The 22,114-nt window shown below is 37.0% G+C and overlaps 1 long non-coding RNA gene across 1 annotated transcript in view; it reads right to left on the bottom strand.

Annotated features, from left to right (window-relative positions):
- The window catches only part of LOC144425610 (uncharacterized), a 76,010-nt gene extending 67,712 nt beyond the window's left edge, over positions 1-8,298 (bottom strand). The window contains exon 1 of the long non-coding RNA XR_013477549.1: positions 8,204-8,298. This is a non-coding gene — a long non-coding RNA (uncharacterized LOC144425610). The remainder of the gene's footprint in view (positions 1-8,203) is intronic.
- Between the last annotated feature and the right edge of the window lie 13,816 nt (positions 8,299-22,114).

Raw genomic sequence — 22,114 nt, 5'->3', positions numbered from 1 at the left:
TTGGCAAGGTCTCTCTTTTTTCCGTCTGTCGGTTTGATAGTATATTTTTATTTTATGCTTATCCACGAGAAAAGGTGAGCCGATAACCACAAAGCCGAACTGATACTTCCAGAAAAATTGAAGCTCTTTTCTTATCGTTAGGTGACAGTGTTTTATTGTCATGGGCGTGTCTAGAGAGGCGTGTCCGGGCAGCACGTTATATGGCTGAGTATGTTGTTCATTTTGTGGATTCAAATAATAATAATACAAACATTTCACTCTTACCTCAATTTATTTAGTCTCATGCATAACAACATTTTATAATTTGTTCATCCCCCAAATTAGTTTTGGAGTTAGGTATAAGGGGCATCATTATCAGAAACTCGCCCCGGACAGCAGAAAAGTTTGACACGCCCTTGTTGCTGGAATAAGGCGTTTTTCATAGCGGAAGAAGGTTTAAAAAACGTCGCAACATAAACCAAAACTCAAAAGTTGGGGATAAATTGGATTAAATGTGACGACTTTTGGTTTCCGTCAATATAGCGACAGATAACATACCGGTAAAACTTTCAACATGTTTCGTAAACAGATTTATATTTGACTATGAATCACTCAACAGATTTATGTTTTCTCGAAGCAATGACTCAACTGTTATCGTAATGTGCTGATATTAAGAAGAAATATATTTGTCGTCAAATCGCGGATCCTTCAATTTGTAGGTTTAAATCACGTGCGCAATAATTGTGTACGAAAAAAAGAGTTTCCGGGTTCCTAAACGTCACAGGATTTATTACGTATTCATTATTGTATGTATATTACGACTTCCTACACTAGCTAAGTCTATGTAACTGCGACGCTTTAATGCTCGACTATTCATATATCTGGTCCTGGTTTTGCCCTGTTAATGCCCCTCGAATACTTTTCTGATCGGATTTTGTTGACTCTTTTTTATCTTAAGTTAGGCGGGGCGATAATCTATACGCTGACATAACTTAACCTGGTGCCATTCTGGCATCTCATCGCCATAAAACTACTCACTTCAGTTAATCAATCAATCAATTTCATTTTGGTCACCCTGAGACATAAAGCTAAACAACAAACGGACAAAAAAATGCAGAGTACCTGGAGGACGAACATAACTTGAGGACAAAGTTTTAAAACGTACGCGCCTGTCCATCAAAAACAGTCAAAGAACACAAATAAACATACAGGATACAAAATCGGGCAATAACTTTTAAATGCAAAACAATGAAAATCTCAGCAAACTGTGATCGCAATCGCGTACCAAAGTGGCGCCAATTGTGGTATTTTTCGAATCGTTGAGTAAGAGTCCGTTGGATACTCATTTTATTGCACAAATTAAAGTGGTGTCCGTGGGGTTTTAACCCAAGTTTTTTATCCTGCGACATCAATACTTGTTAAATACCAATTTTAACCAAGTTGTCATCAAAAGATCACGCATGACTGCCTATTGCTCAAAACAATCAAACTTCTGTCATCGTTTGTTGACGAAACAAACGTCATTGTTTACGCCATAATGTCTCATGGTTCAGACAAACGGAAATTTACTCCACAAATGTCGCACGTTTCATTCGCCGCCTTAACTATGGCCGAACATCGACAGTGGATAATTACAATCATTTATTGGTAAATCGAGCTTGGTGGTGCATTGAAACTCCGGTACATAATTATATCTTTTTTGCCCAAAATATAATTTTCTCTAAAACGATTTGAAATAGGTTTTCGGCCGCAAAATTAGTTATGATAGGCCATAAGGTTGAGCAAAGGTTGCAAATAAAGACGTAGGCTTCACGTAACTTTTGGGCTTTTAGGAACCAGGCTTTGAAGAGTTGAGATATAGCTTTAATAGTTTTTTTTTTAAACGCGGCATTTTGCATGGGAATTTGCTACTGCACAAGCTGGTAAAAATGATAAAACATTTCTTAGGGTTTGTGGGCGAAAGAACTTTACATTAAACGGCAGTGTTTTAGCGAAATGTATTGCTAGAATAGTCCTATGTTGGATGATGAAGTTACAAGTGTATAGCTTTGCGAGAACAGACTTTCTACAAATGTAGGCTCGTGAGTAACTTTTTTCGCGAGAACGTGTTTTTGTGAAAATGAACGTTGGTGAGAACGGACTTATACGGGAATGTATTTTTGCGCGAATGCAAATTTGTCGGTTTGCCAGAAAGCAATACAAGCAAATGTTGTTTCACGGAAGCTTCGGTCTAAGTTAGAAGGTATTAAATAATTTTTTTGTGGTTTTTCTGAAATTCATTTGTTTTTTTCATTTTTTTTGAATTATTTAACGATATTGAAATACATTGCTAAAGGAGCCCCTCTGTAAGAGAATGACGTTGCAAGTAGTTTTGTGAGAATACCCGTTTGTGCGAATTGTAGGCTTGTGAGCAACTTATGTCACAAAAGCTGAGTTTTTGATTTTATCTGTAAGTCTGTTACTGCATATGCCGGCAAACTTTTCACCCTAGAATAGCGGCAACAATTACCGCTTTTCCATAGTAAGACGAGCTTCATGTTAAAGGTTTTAGATATAAAAGGAGGATGGGAGCCATTTTATGAAAAATTTTATTGATGGAAAACTTATTGTAGGCAAAACTTTTTCAAAATTCATGTTTTGCGGAAACCGACTTTGGTGTGAATAGACGCTTTTTCATGCAATGCGCGCGAATGTTTTGCAAAAATGGATATTTGCGGGAATATTACCTTGCGTAGGTGTAAATTTACGAATCGAACATTCCAAAGAATGCATTTTCGAAGCGTATTTTTGCGTATGCAAGTTACTTATATAGCATTATTCTACCTGTAAGTTTGTCACAGTATAAAGTAGTGAACTTTTTACCTTAGAATAGCGGTGACAAGTAATGCTTTCCAGAGTAAAACCCTCTTTATGTTAAAAGAGGCGTACTGTTTTAGATATATAAGGTGGATGGAAGTAAATTTATCAGATTATATTGACAGAAATAATTTTGTTGGCAAGACTTTGTGAATATTATGTTTTGCGGAAACCGACTTTTAGATGAATAGACTTTTATTATATATATTGTACGCAAATGTTTTGCAAATTTTAACTGTTGCGGAAATCATTTTTTCACAGGTGTCATTTTGCGAAAATTTTACGTATTAGCGCGTAGATTTATTTGCTGTGAGTATGGAACGTATAGTTCAGAAACATAAAATTTGTAAAAAAAAAAAAGTCAAAGCGTGCCGATTACAAATTGCTTTGCCGTAGCAAGGTCGCGGACTTTTAATTCGTCTCATTAAGGAACCGATTGGTCAGATTTAGGCGCGAAATACTTCCCCCATGCCAGATTTAGATTCACATTGCAATATATTTTTACAACGCGCTTTAGATTTGTTAGTAATTAAATATTTAAGGCTGCTAATAATGAATGAAAACTTGGCAACGTATCTTGCTTGTTTTGATTTGACTTTATTGATAATCGCATGTGTGAGGGCCGTGATTCCAAAATGTCAATTATCAATGGCCCGTGCAAAATTGATCCTAAAATGGAGTAAATTAAAATATGCTTAGTTGGTCACGATTTTAATGACTCAGATTTTCTTAACTATTTAGCAATATGTTTGAGCTCATAGTTTCTATTTTTAGATAATGGAACATTTGTTTCGATATGCTTCCCCACCGGTTTGAGATCTGGGACGTAGTCTGGAATTTTCAAGGGATTGGGGGGTTGATCTGAAATTTGTAATTGGCAAGTTAGACCGTATCAGCTAGTCTGGGTTTTCAAGAGGGTCTAAAAACGTTTCCAGCTACGAAAATTTGTAATGTATGATACAGAAAAATGCCTTTTTGTTTTACATTTTAAAAGGGGTTCCGACCCTAATTACAAGAGATAGTGGAGGAATTGTATTTATTTCTTTAAATGCTTTTCTACGCTTCTATAAGAGAATATATTTTTCATACTTCATTAATGGAAATATTTTTTGATAGTTTATTAAGATATTGTTATAGCCACAGGGACAAAAAAGCACACTGGATTAGTACAGTTTTAAATCATGCGGAAAATTTTTAATTGCCCATGCCCGACCTTTTCAACGTGCTTTTGCATCAGAACGTGCTTTTGCATCAGAACGTGCTTTGCAGACGAATTGAGTTCGAAAAAATTTTGAAATAGTTTTACATTACATTGCCCTGGGCATAGGCGTAGAAAACAGACATGAACTATTTTTGCTTGATATTGATACGGGTATAGTATGTGTATTAATAGATCGTCTATTTTTCGTAAGTTTCCACTGTTGTCTACGGCAGTGTTTCCCAAACTATGGGTCGCGACGTTGCTTGAAAATTATTTTGAGTCGCTTGTTTTTCAGTAAAAACCTAAAAGTTACTGCATTTAGTTTCTATTGAATTTTATTAATTACTTTATATTTGTGTTAAATGTTGTTACTAGTAATTGTATGTTAGGGAAGTATCACAGCGTAAAAACTTGGCATCGGCTATTATTAGTCAGTTAGGTAATTTTGTGGCTATATATTAAATAGTTTTAAGGCATAAATAATAACGAATAATCATTACACCTCGGCTTGGTTATACATCTGAATTTTTTTGGTAATGGGATGTTAATAGAGCTAACAAGCCGACTTTTTTGAGGAGATGTTTTTAACGTCGTTTCTGCACACCTAATATAAATGTATTTCAGGCTTTATATAAGTTAAAATAGGTTTGTATAAGGGACTATTATTGTTGGCACCATCTCGCCCATGGAATAATTAATTGCGTAAGCGTTGCCGAATCGGAAAGAACAGGAATTTATCTGTACACAGTCTTCGTAGAGGTATCGAGTATTGAACAAATGACTGTTAGACTTTAACAGACAAATGGGAAGCGTATTTTTTAGTATATTTCACGTCGCTCCAGAAGTGTTTGTACCAATATGGAGGTAACTAATTTTGTCCACCTACTTTACATCAAGTTGTGTAAAGGTACTGAAACCTATGGGCAGGTGGTATATTCACTTGGCTAACATAGACAATCCCCGAACTGGGATAATCTGGTACACATACTACGGAGGTACCTATTTCTCTATTACGCACTGCGGTTGATACATCTGACTTTTATTTTTGCCACAGGCTTTTAAAAACATTAGCAAGGTCAAGTCTACAGAATTCATAAAAGCACTTTTTTATTTAACCGTATACTATTACCGGTATCCGTTTTCTCCATTTCACTCAACACGGCTCAGAACGGATTGAGGTGAGTCGGCTATTATTACCGAATTACCGGTATCAAACGGTTATCCGAATCTATCAACACGGCTTATAAAAGATTGTGGTAAGGTAATGGCTATTATTTCGCTTATATGGTTTCGCCGTCTGGCTGGAACGTATAATATTTCATGTTAATTGATATTGTGTTATGTTCAGTACACTTTTCAGTGCACTCCTTACACTTGAAAAAAAAAATCATGCCAAGTGGTGGTTTACCTTGCTCAGGAATTGTTGTACATTGTTGTAAACAGTTTCTCTTATAGGAAGTCTGATTTTGGTCACAGACGATACGTCACAGAGTTACATTTGTGTTAGTATTCTGAAGGACTCAATTTCATAGTATGGTAGTTTTAGCATAGCATTTATCTGTAAATGTGAAATTACGGATATTCGAATTAAGAAGTTATTGAAACCACACTCCGCCACCCAAGTTGACAATTCTTGAGGAGATTTAACAGCAAAACACATCGTGCGTTAGTTGTAAATCCATAATCCTACGATTTTCAAACTTGCAACGAATCAATTTTGTAGATTTCTCGCAGAATAAACTTTTTGCCTGAGGTTAACTAAAAAAACAAGTAAAATCTCTTGAAAATATTATGATTTAGTCACATGGCATTCAGAACTTTTTTCAATCAATGCCTCGGATTCAGTACTTCGTAATGAAGTTTCAAAATAGACATTCTTGCACGTTAAATTAAGCTGCATCGAAAATCGATAATCTTCACCGGTGTTAGACGAGACATGGGCCAAATCCGGCCCATTGGGTAATTCGATCTGGCCCACCTGATGCTGCCACAACCAAACTGAAACCAAATTTTGATGTTTTAGCTAAAAACAGCCCAAGAAATTTGTTGCGATTGCAATTAAATTTAGTTTTGGCACGAGGCTTATTGTTTTCCACTTTTGCTTTTGTAACACTGTAAATATTGTTCATAAAATGTAATTTTTTATGTCACACTTACATGGCCCGCCAGTCACGGTAGACAAAATTTTTGGCACGTAGTTCAAAGACCTTGCTCACCCTGCGTTAGACAATATAGGAGTCGATAAATGGCTGCTAGATTTTGAAAATTTCGAACACTGACATCATCACATACGTCACTGACGTCATCACATACGATATCATAGAATTTTAATACTTCTCAAAATAATAAAGTAAACTTTCAAAAGTTTCGATGAAGTACCTCAATAATTTGAAATGTCTCATTACGTCATCTCCTATGACGTCATCAAATTTTAAGGTTTCTTTAAAAACATCCTGAAGCCGCGTCAATCAACGAAGCTTACTCATTATAAGTTAGTGTTTAAACTTTGAACAAATCATCGAGTGCCATCATTATGCGGTCATGTCTAAGATCATTATTTCGTTTGAAACTGTTTTAAAATATTTTCATGGAAAGTTGCGTGAACGAGGTCACACGCGTGCGCTTAGAAGTGAAGACGGAATTAGCGTTAGACAAGCTTTTAAAATTTGGGTCGTGCTTTTCCGTGTTTATTTCGGATAAATATTGAGGGATTTATATAAGATAGAAAAGAAGATAACATCGTAAACAGGACAGTCGTGCAAAAAAAGTTATGCACAATCCAAACTTCGGCATTGAATCTTCTTTGTATATCAACTAAAACCATTTATTAGTTAGCATATGGCCTATTTATCATAACCACTGCGTATGCTTTCTCCAATTATTTGTCTCAAGTCCTTTCAATCTATTTTTCTAGAGCAGAGTTACAACATTTTCGTCGTTGGGCCATTTAACCAACTTCAGATCAGGGAGGCAAGAGAAGAAAATGGGGTTATCGCTTAGCATTCTAGTAATAAATGTACCGGGCAAAAACGGCGAAAGATTTAACGCAGCGATAAGAGCAAAAAAATCATGTATTTTCATCCATGTTAGCGCCTTTTCAAACATCAACCTGTTGGATTATGATTTTATGCTTGATGGGGAAAGTTTAGTCTTGATTTGGGCCACATTAAATGACTTGGCGGCCGGGTTATGGCCCGCGGGCCTCTGTTAGACACCCCTGATCTAGAGCCATGGCTGATCAGAAGTTGTGATACCTCATGAAACACCACCGATATGTACTAGTAACCGGCCGCTCTACACCCTATAATTAGTCTGTCTTATCAACTTTCCTCTACCCGGGATAAATAGGAAATCCTATCATAGTCGTTGCAAATGGAGAGTTACTTCATCCTGAAAATCAAATCTTGACTTAACCCGCTAACCTTTAAAGATTACGTGTCTTTATTTAATGAACAAGACTATTATTTACCCATGTGGCAGTCAAGGAAATATCTGCCAACGGGTAATTACTGCGTGTTTGTTTATTTGGACAGCTTTGTGATCGAGATAATACACGTCTTATTTGTTGGATAGTTAATAATTGAAAAATAACACCATTCCCCAAGCTTCCATCCCCCTCCATTCCCCCTACTTCAGAACCCCGGGTTAGAATTCTTGTTCGAAATCTCGACAACTACCGAGAAAACTTAACATATGTCTGCATTTTCCTTAACTCGAGTTTCATAGATTATGATACAATATTGAAAATATCTACATGCTGATGACGTCATCAAATATGACATCATAGAATTATGAATCCTAGTTGTCGAAAATGGAGAGTTATAGAGAAACGTCGTCTAACGGACGCATTTTACTTAATTCTAAAAATTGAAACTTGACTTAACTCTACAACCTTGAAAGATAATATGGGTCTACCTAATGAATAGGACTATTATTTACTGTGTGGCAGTCAAGGAAAAATGTGGCAACTGGTAATTACTCCGTGTTTGTTTATTTAGACGGCTTACGTTAAATTCTCATCAAGTACTTTGTATTGCTATCCAGATAATACACGTCTTATTTGTTGGATATATAGTAATTTGAGAATACCCCCCTCATTCTCCAGAATTTAGAACCCTGGGCTCAGATTCTTGTTCGAAGCGTGTGAAAACGCTTCATTAGAAATACCGGTGCTCCCGAAGTATGCGAACCAAGATGGCGGACATCGAAATGTAACATGGGTAACAGGTTAGGGTTAGGCCATAATTTTTTTCCAATTTTCCTTATTTTAGTCCTATTATCAGTTCGGAGACTAGCCAAGAGCCTCCCGTAGTATTTATACCTAAAATCATGGCCTAACCCTAACCTAATACACATAGCCAGCTGTAAGCATACGATGAGAAATCTCAATTATAAAAACAGTTTACATTTCTCTGCATTTTCCTCAACCCAAGATCCATAGATTATATCAGTATTTCCCAACCTATTGGTCGCGACACAAAGCTTGGTCGCCTGAAGATCTTATCAAGTCGGTATTCAGGTCATTTCCTATGTCAATTTTATCGTTTATTCCAACCTATTGGTCGCGACACAAAGCTTGGTCGCCTGAAGATCTTATCAAGTCGGTATCAAGTTCATTTCCTATGTAAATTTTATCGTTTATTTTGTATTGAAGTGTTCCTCAGTAATAATCGTACATGTTGAAAACATAAAAGCGTGAAAACTTGGCTACTACACGTCGTTTAGTATTCGATCATATCCTTGGGTAGCGGGATTTTACAAAATCTATTTCTTAAAAAAGGTGGGTCGCTGACGTCATCAAGTGTGGCGTCATAGAATAATATGTCACATTTTTTTTGTTTAAATAAATTCTAATTTCTAAATTATTCAGAAAACTGAACAAACCGTATCCACGATGATTAGCCATCTGACCTTCAAGATGTGTCTTTACCTAATGAATATGACTATTAATTTTCCCGTCCGGGTGTCAAGAAAAAATTTGGCAACGGTAATTACTGCGTGTCTGTTTATTTAGGCAGCTTACGTTGAATCAGGTAACTTTTAATCAGGTACTTCGTTTGGGATCCAGATAATACACGTCTTATTTGTTGGATATTTAATAATTGAAAAATAACATTCCTCCCCAAACCCCCATTCCCCCTAATTTAGAACCCCGGGTTAAGATTCTTGTTCGAAATCTCGACAATTACCGAGAAAACTTAACGTATGTCCGCATTTTTCTCAACTCGATTTTCATAGATTATGGTACAATATTGAAAATATCTACATGCTGATGACGTCATCAAATATGACATCATATAATTATGAATTCTACTTGTCGCAAATGGAGAGTTAAGAAGAAACGTCGCCAAATTGACGCATTTTACTTAATCCTAAAATTTGAAACTTGACTTAACCCTACAACCTTATGTGGGTTTACCTAATAAATAGGACTATTATTTACCAGTGCGGCAGTCAAGGAAAAATCTGGCAAAGGGTTATTACTGAATGTTTGTTTACTTTATCCCCTTGTTTTAAATCCAATAATATTTCGAGGATTGCGAAAGTTTTTTGTAGTATTAGCTTCCTTCCTTCTATTTGGCATTATAGGGATTTGAAAATAAGCTATAGCATTATAAGTTTGTACTATGAAACTAGTAGAATTCTTCTTGATTATTTATCATTGTGAAACCAAGAAACCAAATTATAAAAGATTAACCTTTAGAGATTGAACGTGGTGATATAGTGACAGCCAGTGGTTCCCAGAATTAACAAACCAGGGGCCAAAATGAGAAGCGGAAGGATATTTGCGGGCCAGAGGAAGGGTGCGATACCGGTATAATTGAATTGTTACAAACATACACGTGCTTAAACTTTGATAATGACGTAACAATTGACAGGTATTCAGAACGCAAAAAGAAAAACACATAAGTGTTAAAGTTCAACATTTAAACTATTTCACTCAAATTCGGCGGGCCATAAAAAATCGTTACGAGGGCCATAATTGGCCCGCGGGCCGCGGTTTGGGAACCACTGGATTAGACAATATAGACTATATCGGTGTCATGGAGCCCGAGAGGTTGACTATTATTTACGGATCCCCGCAATAAATTTATAAAAATTGATAGTTCAAGCTGTTCCCTGAAAAAATAAGAAAATAGAAAATGTTTAGAAGGAACGAATTTATGTGTCAATGGAATTCTGTAAAATCCCCGGTTTCTTGTTTCAATAAGGTTCTCAAGTTCAATTTTGGGTTAATTAAGTGTTTTACTAAAATGTTTTTCGTCATTTTAAACACGTGTTGGTTCACCACCGGACAGGTGCAAATAAAGACCGCTACACCTGTCCATTACGGGGGCCCGATTTAATGCATAAGGTTTAAATGGAAGTAATATGTGATGGGTTAGGATAGGTATAATACTTAAGGCAAATGGTTATAGTAAGCATATGAAGTGAGATTCATGATATTTTCTGGGTTAGAATAGATATAATACTTTATCAGAGTGTTCTTATCTAAAATTCATACAATTAGGGCATGTGGGTTACAAGTGGGAAAAGAATCTTATCGATACACCATGGAACACGACAGGTGAGATACTGGACATTGGGTTTGAACATTATCTTTATTATGCTTTGTGTATACAATTGGATCCATCTCAATAACTAGGCCACAAAAAGCAACGGTATTTCGTTTATAGTTTCTGACCTCAAGAATAATTTTGTTTGTCGTCAATTTTAGTTAAGATGCTGCGGTGTTCTATGGTATTGTGTATTATTCACTGTTTGATCAAGATATATCTTGTTCTGTTTTGCCAATTTTCATAGTTTCAATACCACTTTGCACTGCATCGGTCGCTCGTATTTCGCCCACGAATGAATCTCCGTTATTTAGCTTGAGTGCGTGTAATGCACCACCATATTTTATATCATCAGTTCTCAAACTTTTTAATCCGCGGCCCCATTAAGAATTTGTCAAGTTTCGTGCCCCCACCCAAAAAATAACTAGCTAACAATAAGCTACAAATATTAAAAAGTGAGGCGAAAATATGTATTATTTAAAAAACACGGTAAAAAAAAATGAATGTAATCGCAATCACTAAACAATAGCGAAATGTAAATATTCAGATTAAGGCGGGCAAGACCAAATCCCCCCCCCCTCCCCCCTAAAAAATATCTACGCCCCCCTTTGTGTGGCGCGCACCACCGTTTGGGAACCACTGTTCTATACGGTTTGGATAGCAATTAGCATTTCAGTGACTAAACAACATTTCTCCCTAAGGTGGAATTTTGGGTGCTCCCGAAGTATGCGAACCAAGATGGCGGACATCGGAACGTAACATGGGTAACAGGTGAGGGTTAGGCGATAATTTTTTTCAAATTTTCCTTATTTTAGTCCTATTATCAGTTCGAAGACTAGCCAAGAGCCTCCCGTAGTATTTATACCTAAAATTATGGCCTAACCCTAACCTATTACACATATTATATTCCGATGTCCGCCATCTTGGTTCGCATAATTCGGGAGCCCCAATTTGTCATACTTAGTAAGTTATTTTGCTTTATATTTGTTGCCGTATTGCCAATGTTCTTCAGTTCTTTATTATAAACTGTACAAAACTGGGAATTCGACTAGCGCACAAAACTAGCGAAAGATATATTGAAGAGTGAATATGTAAAACATTTTTGAGCAAAGTGAGGGAATAACAATATCTCTTGGCATTTCAGTGACCGCCCGCGACTTCGCTCAAGCTTGTTTGATCAAGTTATTACTTTAGATCGGTGAGTATGTTGATAGGTATTTGTCTGTTTGTCTGTTAGATGCACGCGATATCTCACGAAGGCGTGGTTGAATCTGCTCCAAATTTTGCATGTGCATTCATCATATCTCGGACCAGAAGCCTATTGATTATGTCGTATGATGAATTATGTCGTATGATTAGCGAGTTATTAATTAATTAGTGATGGGACACGCGGTGTCACTATAGAGTCATGAATCGAAACCACAGTTTTGATCGATAAGTCTTCGGTCCCCGACCGATATTCTCGTATTTTGTTTTGTCTAATGCAGCGTTTCTCAAGTGGGAGAAACGGTATTCGCCCAGTAAAGAACATTTGTTGCCTTATGAGAGAAAATATTACTTTTATTTGGTGTAGTTTTACTAATAATGTTTATTAGTTTAGTATTATTATAAATTATTATAAAGTATTCGATTTGTGCATAACATTAGGTAAGAATGTGGGGGAGGGGGGCAAGGTCAAAAATTTCGCCCACTTAGACCGGCGGGCCATGTAAGTAGGCACCATGTAAAAGTAAGCCTCTTGCCAAAACTAAATATATCGCAATCTCAACAAACTCCTTGAGCTATATTTTAGCTAAAATATCAGAATTTGGTTTTAGTTTGGTTATGGCAGCATCAGGCCGATCAAATTGAATCACCCAACGAGCCAGATTTGGCCCGCGAGCCGTAGTTTGCCTATGTTAGAAAGGAAGAATTCGTCAAAAATTGAAGACATATTTTAAATGTAGTGATGGCGTAATAACACAGGAATTATACTCACTTCAGTCAATTACATAATAAACAAATAAGGAAAACGGATTTGTATGCCTAGTTAGGAAGGAGTAAGGAGATTCGAAACAGGCAAAGGAAGGAATATAGCGAAACTAGTTAAGGACCCTTTAAAAACTAGACAAATAAAAAATAAAAAATTTTGTGCAAAGTAAGAGAGAAATATAGTTCCGAAATATAAGCAAGGGAGAAGGAATATAGCAAAAAAGGTTGGGAAACACGGATAAAATGAGCGCTCACAAATACTCGTAATTTTGTGCAGAGATTACGAAGGAGATTTAGAAAAACGTGCTGAATATCTGCTCCTCGTTTATTTTTAACAATTTTTATAAATTTTTGAAAAGTATGTCAGTGCGGGAAGGTAATGAATATTTTTTATGAAATGGAACGAATTCCGTGACGCAATGGGAATTATCTTGAAACCCGACGGCAACGGTTTAAGACCACTCAACTGTAATCTAACGAAGCTCAAAAATATACTACTATTCTGTGGGAATACTCAGGGTGTCCATAAAGTCCCTTTACAATTTCAATTTTGTTATGAAGTTAGTTCTCAATATATCTTAACCAGGTTTGTTGTTTTTAATAATTGTTTTAGTAATTTTAATTCATTTAATACATCTGTGAGGGCGATATATTATATTTTTCTGGTTTAGTAAACGTGTTAAAAATCGATTTTTCAATCTTACATGTCAAAAATCGCCCACAAACACATAAAACAACAGGTGTTATTCACAAAGCATGAACTCTTTAAATAAAATTTACAGTCAAGGCGATCCATCTCAATCCGCATTGCATTAGTATTAAGAGCACTGCTTCCCACAAGCTTTAAAATCAAAGGCCCTAATATTGTAAGACCTCACGGAAGGATTGCCTCTGGGGTCTGTTAATTAAAGGATGGGACTGACTCGGGTCAAAAATTGTTTTGAGATCATAAAGTTGTAACCTCATGCGTAATTGTGATATATAATTTTTTATTTGATCATAGTAGCTCTTCGCACTGCATTGGTCCCCCATATCTTCGCTCAAGAATGAGTCTCTGTTATTTCGAGTGAGGGACCTCCTGAAGTATGCGCACCAAGATGGCGCACAACCTGAACTCAGGTTGTGTACCAGATTAGGGTTCAGGTTGTGCGACGTCTTGGTGCGCATACTTCAGGAGCACCCGAGTGAGTCTATGTAAGATGTCGTTGTAGGTTTGAAATTTCGATTTTAAGCTGCATCCCCACTGCCCCACCCAAGGCCCGGAAACTGGAATCCGAACCAGAAAGACTCTAACCCACCTGCGATGTTTTAGCTCGCCCAATAATGCTGATGTCATTTTAGTGAAAAAGGGGCGGAGTTAAAACCGCATGTCTGCATTGACAATCAATCGATCGAAAAAATGAAGCAGAAAAATTCTGGCTCCTCTGAATACAGTGAGTAATGCTGCCATGGGGGCAAGTTATCCTGGTGTGCAGGCGTAGCGGTTGAAAAAGTCAAAACCCGTGAAAAAACATCCAAAACTTTGCAAAGACAGTGAAAAACCGTCAAAACCCACTAAGAATGATGAAAAACCTTGCAAAAACAGAGAAAAACAGTCGAATCCGATAGTTGCCACAAGCTGGTCACGCCCTCCTCCACCATCAAGTCCATGTATCTTAAACAAATAACTATCAAACTAATCCCATACCCGACATGGACCAATCGGCGCTAGAGCTTTTCGCCCCTCCCCCTTCTAAATAAGTAATAGGAGTCCGCAATATTCAGTATAAAGTGTAAAGTTTTATTTTGTGTAATTTGACGAGCCAACGGACTGGAAAACATCTGGCGTTAATTTGTTATGGACATAGCATGGCTGAGTAATAATGCCCACTTTCCATTTATGTGTTTATAACGATTGATAATTACCACAAATGGTAGTATACTACAACCACGATTAAAAAAAATTGAAGTTTGTCGTTCGACGCACAAAATCATGGTCGAAGATGGAAAGGTACAGAGAAGGTCACGTGGCTGATGCGCGGGAATAACTAACTGGACATTGTGACGTAACATGCACCGATAAGAGATAGGGCTCAGGTATAAAATGTGCGTTGCAACACAAAGTGATGAGAATTACTTGCACATACCAGATTAAACTGATTTAATGATTCGTTTCGTGGGCGCACACCATTCAAAATTGGCGCTTTTCCGCGGGCCGCACACATTTGCCCACGGGCAGCAGGTTGTACACCCCTGGCCTAGCGGTTAAAGCGTTATACTCAAATGTGTTCGCATTGCAATAATCACTCCTTATATATCGTCAGATATCAGTGGCCTTTCAAACAGGACCTTGTTCTGGGCGATACGCGAGTAAGCGTCATATAGGACAATATGCACGGTCTCACATTGAAATTCTTGTACAAAGTTCTCTTTCTGTATCTGTTAAAGTGAAATAAAAGGAATAATGCCTTTACCGCGAAATTTTTTGTGTGGCCTTGCTAAATGCCTGAAGTTGGTTATATGCAGTACATGGCGTATCTAGGGTATGACAGCTATGGCTCGTGTTATGGGCGCCGTTTGGATTGGGGAGCAAAGCGAAGAAAAAGTTTTAATCGCAAAAAAGTTTCAAAAATTTTCAATTTCAACATGATTTCAAGTTGGAAATAATTGAAACTCGTATTTTTTCTTAAATACCAACGTAGAAGTATTTAAATTTAACAACAATCGTTAAAAATTGTCAGTCAACGATCAAGGGAGCACATGTTTAAACATTGCATTGGGCGCCATTTTATGTAGATACGCCACTGGTTATATGGCCCACCGAAAAAAAACGTTCCATACCCCTGACTTAGGCCTTTATTTCCGTAGATATGCTTTCAAAATGAACGACAGTTATTGCTTCATTAAACTTGTCTCTTTGTTTACTTTGAGGGTAAGATTGACTTTAAGTTATCTTGACTCCCCGCAAGGATTAGGTTAATTGTGGACATATGAACTGATGCGTGAATTGTAAACAACTCATAATACGTTTTTTAGCCCCAAACTATGCCGAGTTTCCAGTTTTAGTCGCTTTTACGAAGTTGAGTTATTGTAATTTGATCCGATGTTTTAAGGCATGTTTGTTTCGATATACCGATAGATTACCGGTCGGCTCTCATTCAATTTACCGTGGTTTAATATTTTCGTGATTCTCTTCGATTATGGCGGTCGTCGCTCCAAACGAGGCTTTTGTCAGGCAATAATCAAAAAAGTGATAATGATGTGATAAGCGAAAAACAGCAGAATGGCATCGATAATGATCGCAAATTGACAAATTTGTTAAATTCTAATACTTTATATCAGGCCCTCCCAAACCTTTTTAGTGTCGCGGGCCATTTTCACGTGATGAAATTCATTGCAGGACGCCAATGTCCATCAGGACGCAAGACTTGATACAGAAAATCGACATTCAGATGTAGATGGCCGGAACAATCACGCAAAAATCAGGAAACATACTTACTATATACAGCCCATATAAAATACGAAAAATTAAGGGCGACGGTAATAAACAGCCAGGCGGGCCGCGGATTGGACAGCCCTGCGTTATATACTCCACCGTATATATACTATATTTATCCTGATATTCCAATATTTTCCGGAACAACAGGGTGCAATACATCGATGATGCAAGTGGCGTAGGCCCATTTTCATTTTTTTCATTGTTAACCAGTTTATTTCCCTTCAACACAAATTTATCAAGCATCAGTAACAGTAAATACCAAGTTAATCTCACTTAATTTTATTAGTAACATTATTGCATCACTATCTTTAAGTTTTCAACAATTCGTCAAAGGAATTCAAAAATATGTCATCGCCGTCCATGGACGGTGGGCCACGTTTTTTTTCGGTTTAGGACTAAAATTTTATTGTTTGTCATCCGTCAACATTTGTCGGTGATAATAGGATTTTCTCCGGTCTAAAATGACGTTTCTTCCCGCAAAAATTTGGTTTTGTTAATGGTGATAAATTTAGACATGAAAATTGAGATTTTCCATATTTGGATGATCGCGTGTCGAATTTTTAGCAGTTTGCGGCACGGTTTAAAATTCCCATAGAAATTATTTTCGGTTGGTATATGAGAAAAACATTTTAGGACGAATATTATGAACAAGCTATGAGCAAGGCTCACAACAAGCAGTTATTTAAATCAGTTTGACTTGTGCAACTCAGTGTTTGTTTCCCATTCGTGAAAATTTCAATTCCCAAAGTTGTTTTCAAGAGAATTGGCCAGATTTATTTTTTCCGTTCCGCAAAAAAATAACATGCAGTTTGAAAGAATAATATTGAATACAAATTTCACTGGAAAAGGAAAGTAACGAAGAACCAAGTCTGGTTATCAAGCAGCGACACCCTAGGTTCGAAAATCTAATTTTACATTTGTAAATTATACCATTCTGATTAATTTTATCGGAGTAATGTTATTATTGATGAGCGAGGCTTTGGTAGTTGAACAACCCAAATCGCGTACTTCATGAAGAACTTTAGTCATGTAGCATTCGCCACTTCAGAACTGTTTTCACTGATCGTAACGTGCAAAATCAGTAAAAAACCACCAAAAATCTTGCAAAAACGTGCATAAACCGTCAAGAACCACCAAAAATCTCGCAAAAACTACCAAAATCCCTGCAAAAACAATAACAAAAACACCAAAAAACGTGAAAAACCGCGACAACTGCTTCCAATCTGGCGACGATCGGCATTTACTAACGCGCAATCCCACAATAGAAGTCTTGACAACTATCCGATTATAAGACCACACTTCAATTTATGGCGAGTGCATTCGATTCGAAATACCAAACGAAATAATTATGTAATGCTCCTTTAGTAATTATTACAGCTTTAATCACATATACGTTTGGTTATTCATTGACCGCATTTTGGGATAGACGGTATCGCAAAAGAAATTACATTCAACTGGCAGGAGTTATATTTAGTTAAAGGTTCATAATTTATATTGATGATCTTCATATTCCCGCGATTTAGTCTATATTTAATATGTCCCTAGAACGAGGGATACAATAGAATTGTATTTTTAACATAGCAGGATTCGTTACATTTGGTATAGCCTGACTTTCTTTAAAAAGTCAATGATGTCGGCAACGATGACGTCATAAATTATGATGTAACCATGCTGATAGAACCCATAAAAATAAAAATCGGGAATCGCAATTCTCGTCGACGAATGGTCACAACTTATGATGTGCCTACTATGGAATTCAAGATCTTTTTTCATTGATAATATGACGCCATGACACTATTCCAACAAATTCGGGTTCAGTGTAGTTTCGTATCTTAAGTACTTCTAGTGGGCGTAGCATAACAATTTTTGCACTTCGGGTGATCATAGGTATACTTTGGCAGGATCTATGACGTGTTTGTGACGTCTTAGTGACTTAATTTTGAATGGCGTAGTCAGGTGGGGGTTAGGATTGAAATATGCAAAAATCGTTATGCTACGCCCTCTAGAAGTACTTGAGGTACGAGACTACACAAGACCCACAAATACTCCGCCAGCGTAATAAATCATAAAATTAAATTGTATTAAGTCATCTGTCATCGCTTCGAACTTGACTTCAATATTAAAACCTCATCCCGGAGGTCTCTTGACAATAGGTCGCACTGGCTCGGCGTCACATTGACTTCTGTGGGATTAACATCCCGTATGGCATTTGGAATATACAATGATATCAAAAAGATTCAGGAATTTAAAGTGAATAATAGTTAACTTAGCTCTGAACTAGATCTGAATAATAATCTTAGTAAGCTTCGGACTATCGTCGATTTTTAGGTGCTCTCGAAGTATGTTAACCAAGATGGCGGACACCGGAACGTAGTATGTGTACCAGGATAGGCCATAATATTAGGTACAAATACTACGGGGCTCACTTGGCTAGTTCCCGAACTCGTAATAGAACTAAAATAAGGGATATTGGAATAAAATTATGGCCTAACTCTAACCTGGTACACATACTACGTCCCGGTGTCCGCCATCTTGGTTTACATACTTTGGAAGCACCGGATTCTTTTCAACTTAGGACTTAAATCCAAAACCTTTTATATCCTAATTATTTATTGGAACCTTTGGGGTCGATGCGTTATATCTAGCTTGGGTTCATTACGACTCAATTAAGCCCATAAGATGGCGTGTTCACTTTTTTCGTTATCTTCGTTTGTTATTCTTTTACTAGTGAAAAAAAATGAAATTGAATATTACGGTAGCAAATTTGTTCAGAGCAAGATCTCAAAAAGTAACTGTGCTTGATAACCAGCTTCAGTACGCTGCGGATGCCGAATGAAATTGTGTGTGTTAAGTTTTTCTCGTGATTTTGTATGTTTGACGGAAGATAAAAAAAAAACTTGGCTATGACTATGGCAAGTTTGATCAAGTCAAAGTTCCAAAAATGTATACAGAATACTGATAGAAAAGTTTCAACGAGGTTCAAGACTCCGATACCAGTCGATATAGAGCACGAAAATTGAAAAAAATGTCAATGTCAAAATAAAAGAATGTCAGGAGAGCAGATATGTTATGGAGGAGTCCCCAGTGCCGTATCTGCATGAAATGGCGCCCATGGTGAAGTTCAAAAATGCGCCCTCTTGATCGTAGATTGACAATTTTTAACGACTGTTGTTGAGTTGAGATACGTGTACGTTATTATTTAGGTAAGAATACGAGTTTCAATTATTTCCAATTTGAAGAAACATGGCGAGCCAGGGCTGCCACACCCTAGATACGCCTTCGGAAGTCCCTTATCTTCACTCTGAACAAGGCTCTTTACAAGCAGTAACAGACACGTGAAGAACAATTTTGAAGTTGAATATCTATTTTACTGTTTATAGAACTATTTTAGTAAGCAACCCATCATGAAGTTTCACTTGAGTTTCCAAAATATCCTATTTTCGGACCTCCAGAAGTATGCGCACCAAAATGGCGCACAACCTGAACATAGTATGTGTGTACCGTTTAGGATTCAGGTTGCGAGACATCTTGGTGCGCATAATTCTGAAGCACCCCTTTTTCTGTATCATACACAACTTTTTGTAACTGAAAACGCTTTATAGACTCTCAAGCCTGTGGACGACCCGCTAGGTCTCACGGCCTAACTTGGCGGCTCGACGGTGTGGCGCATCGTGCTAAGCGTTAGGAATACGCTCGCCACCGCATCTCTGATTCCCCCTCGTGGGTTCGCAGGTTTGAATCCCATGCGGGGATGATCATGTGCGAGAGGATTGCTGGACTCCTTGCCGCCGTAGGGTGGTTCACGTAACCGCTGGTCGGTTACGGCTTCCTTCACCATCAAGTCTATGCTCCCGAAAACAAATAATTGGCTAACTAATCCCATATCCGACATGGACTGGTAACCGGACGAGAGGCCGTGGTTCGCCATATGATTAAGCCGTCTTATCAGCTTTCCTCTCCCCCGGGATAAATATGTAAATCCTTCCTTCCTTCCTTCCTTGGCAATCACCACCCCCTCTCCACTTTTCAAGCCAGGAACCAACTCGCTAACTGGTTAACGTATCCAATAAATTTTATATCTTGACATAGTCACTGTACATTTAAGGTTATTTTGGTTCAATTTTTAATAGCATCATTTGTGGTCTCCGACTAAGATCGCGTTAATGCAATTTATTCAATTTGCGCGGCTGCTGATGCAGGGTATTGTAGATACATTTGTTTCGTATTAAAATTAATCACATATATCTTTTGACATATTGTTACATCAATAATGTCACTGAATTGACTAGTGTCATGGCTAGCTGAGGCAACTAGCGAAGTTGGATGATGTTCTTGGCAGTCTAAATTATTATCTGGCTTTCTATCTTTTTGGTCGGGAAAATATGCTAACAATATAGGCATCATAGAAAACTAAAAATCGAATGCAGATTCTATGAGCCGTGGATGGCTATGTCTGATAACAATGTGTTTGCACAATAAAGGGTTTGTTTTGTATTGTACTGTTTACCTATTCTTGGCACTATTGTGGCCCGCGAACAATGCAAAAATAATTTTGTGGTCCGCGAAGCCGACAACCTTGGACCACCCTGGTTTAGATAAACTTTGTAGATGCGAGTATCAATGCAACTGTTGTGGGTGATATAAACAGCCTCTCTTTAGTCTAGATTTACTTGTTCTATCACTTTTTTAGTGAATTTTCAGTAAATGAAATGATAATAAAAGTGTCTCCCGAGAGGTGCTAATCAGTCGCGTGACATTGATCTAACCAAATACACATTCTCCTATTTAGTTAGCAAAGATCAAATTATCGTTATACGTCATCTGATGACGTCATCAGATAACAGCAGCTGTGATAACGTATTGCTTCATTCCATAACCTTAATATAGATTTCACATGCTATCAAGTTATAATTTGAGCAGTTAGGAAAACAGTCGAAATTTCTGGCATATTCTGAGACCCCTTTTCTTTATTTTTTCAAGCTTATATCGTAACAAGCACTTCCCGTGGGGGTATTAGCATTTGATAAATCCCAAAGCTAGTCTATAATATAGTTATAGAACACGAAATTTATGGTTTAACTTAACTGTAATAGAATACGGTGAAAATGTCGTTGTGCTTATAGTTGTTGTTAGAATAAAAATAGCTTTCATGCTTAGTCGCCAATAACCGATCCCATTGCTTTCAGATTTTTAGTACATTATAAGAAAAATTTTCCCCAAGAGGTTTCTATGTTCTGGCATCATTCGCGTGACATCTTCGAACAAAATATACATTCTCCCATCTCCCAAAAGATTAATTGCTTTTAACGCTTACGTCATCTGATAATGCCATCAATTGGGAGTAGCTAGTATGGATAATGTATTGCATATACCTTCTTTTGGCGTTGACCTCATCTGATGTCATCATCATTTGTCAACAGCTGGTGTAAGTATTGTTTTTACCTTGAGCTTATTATAGGTATAACATGCTAATATATATCATAACACGAGTAATTAGTGTTGAAATTTCCAGAATAATAGAAGGTCGTTTTTTATATTATGCAAATTTCCTTAAGACTCTGGCGTTTCTTATGTTACCACGGCGGATAGAAAGGGCCCAGTAATTCTGACTGTTTGACAATTCCCGTTTCTTCACTAATAACATATCGAATTACAAAAACACCATTATTCATTAGTATATTACACTTTCGAGTTGTTTTTCCCATTTCCACTTTCACGAAATCGGTAAACAGGAACTTCAATCTGACCTAGAAAGTAGGGGATTATGAATGGGGAACTTGTTCACGGTTATATGCTGTTACAATTAACGTAAATTTGTCTTACATTTGCATTTCATTTTTCTTAATACATTTATAACCAAATAATTTAAAATGATTCATCGTTTTGTACCATAAAACAGGGAATTATGAATGGAAAAATTTATTTACGGTTATATGCTAATAAAAGTAACGTAAATTTGTCTCGCATTTGCTACTGTTTTCAATTATAATCCCGTTGAAAATATTTCATGTTCAATAATACATATCCCAAATAATTTAGAATGATTTTTCGTCTTGCACCTTTTTAGAGTAT

This window comes from Styela clava, chromosome 8 (assembly GCF_964204865.1).
Source record: "Styela clava chromosome 8, kaStyClav1.hap1.2, whole genome shotgun sequence".
In the NCBI taxonomy this organism is placed as follows: Eukaryota; Metazoa; Chordata; class Ascidiacea; order Stolidobranchia; family Styelidae; genus Styela; species Styela clava.
Note: the sequence above shows the minus strand (reverse complement) of the source record. Positions and strands in the feature narration are given on the sequence as shown.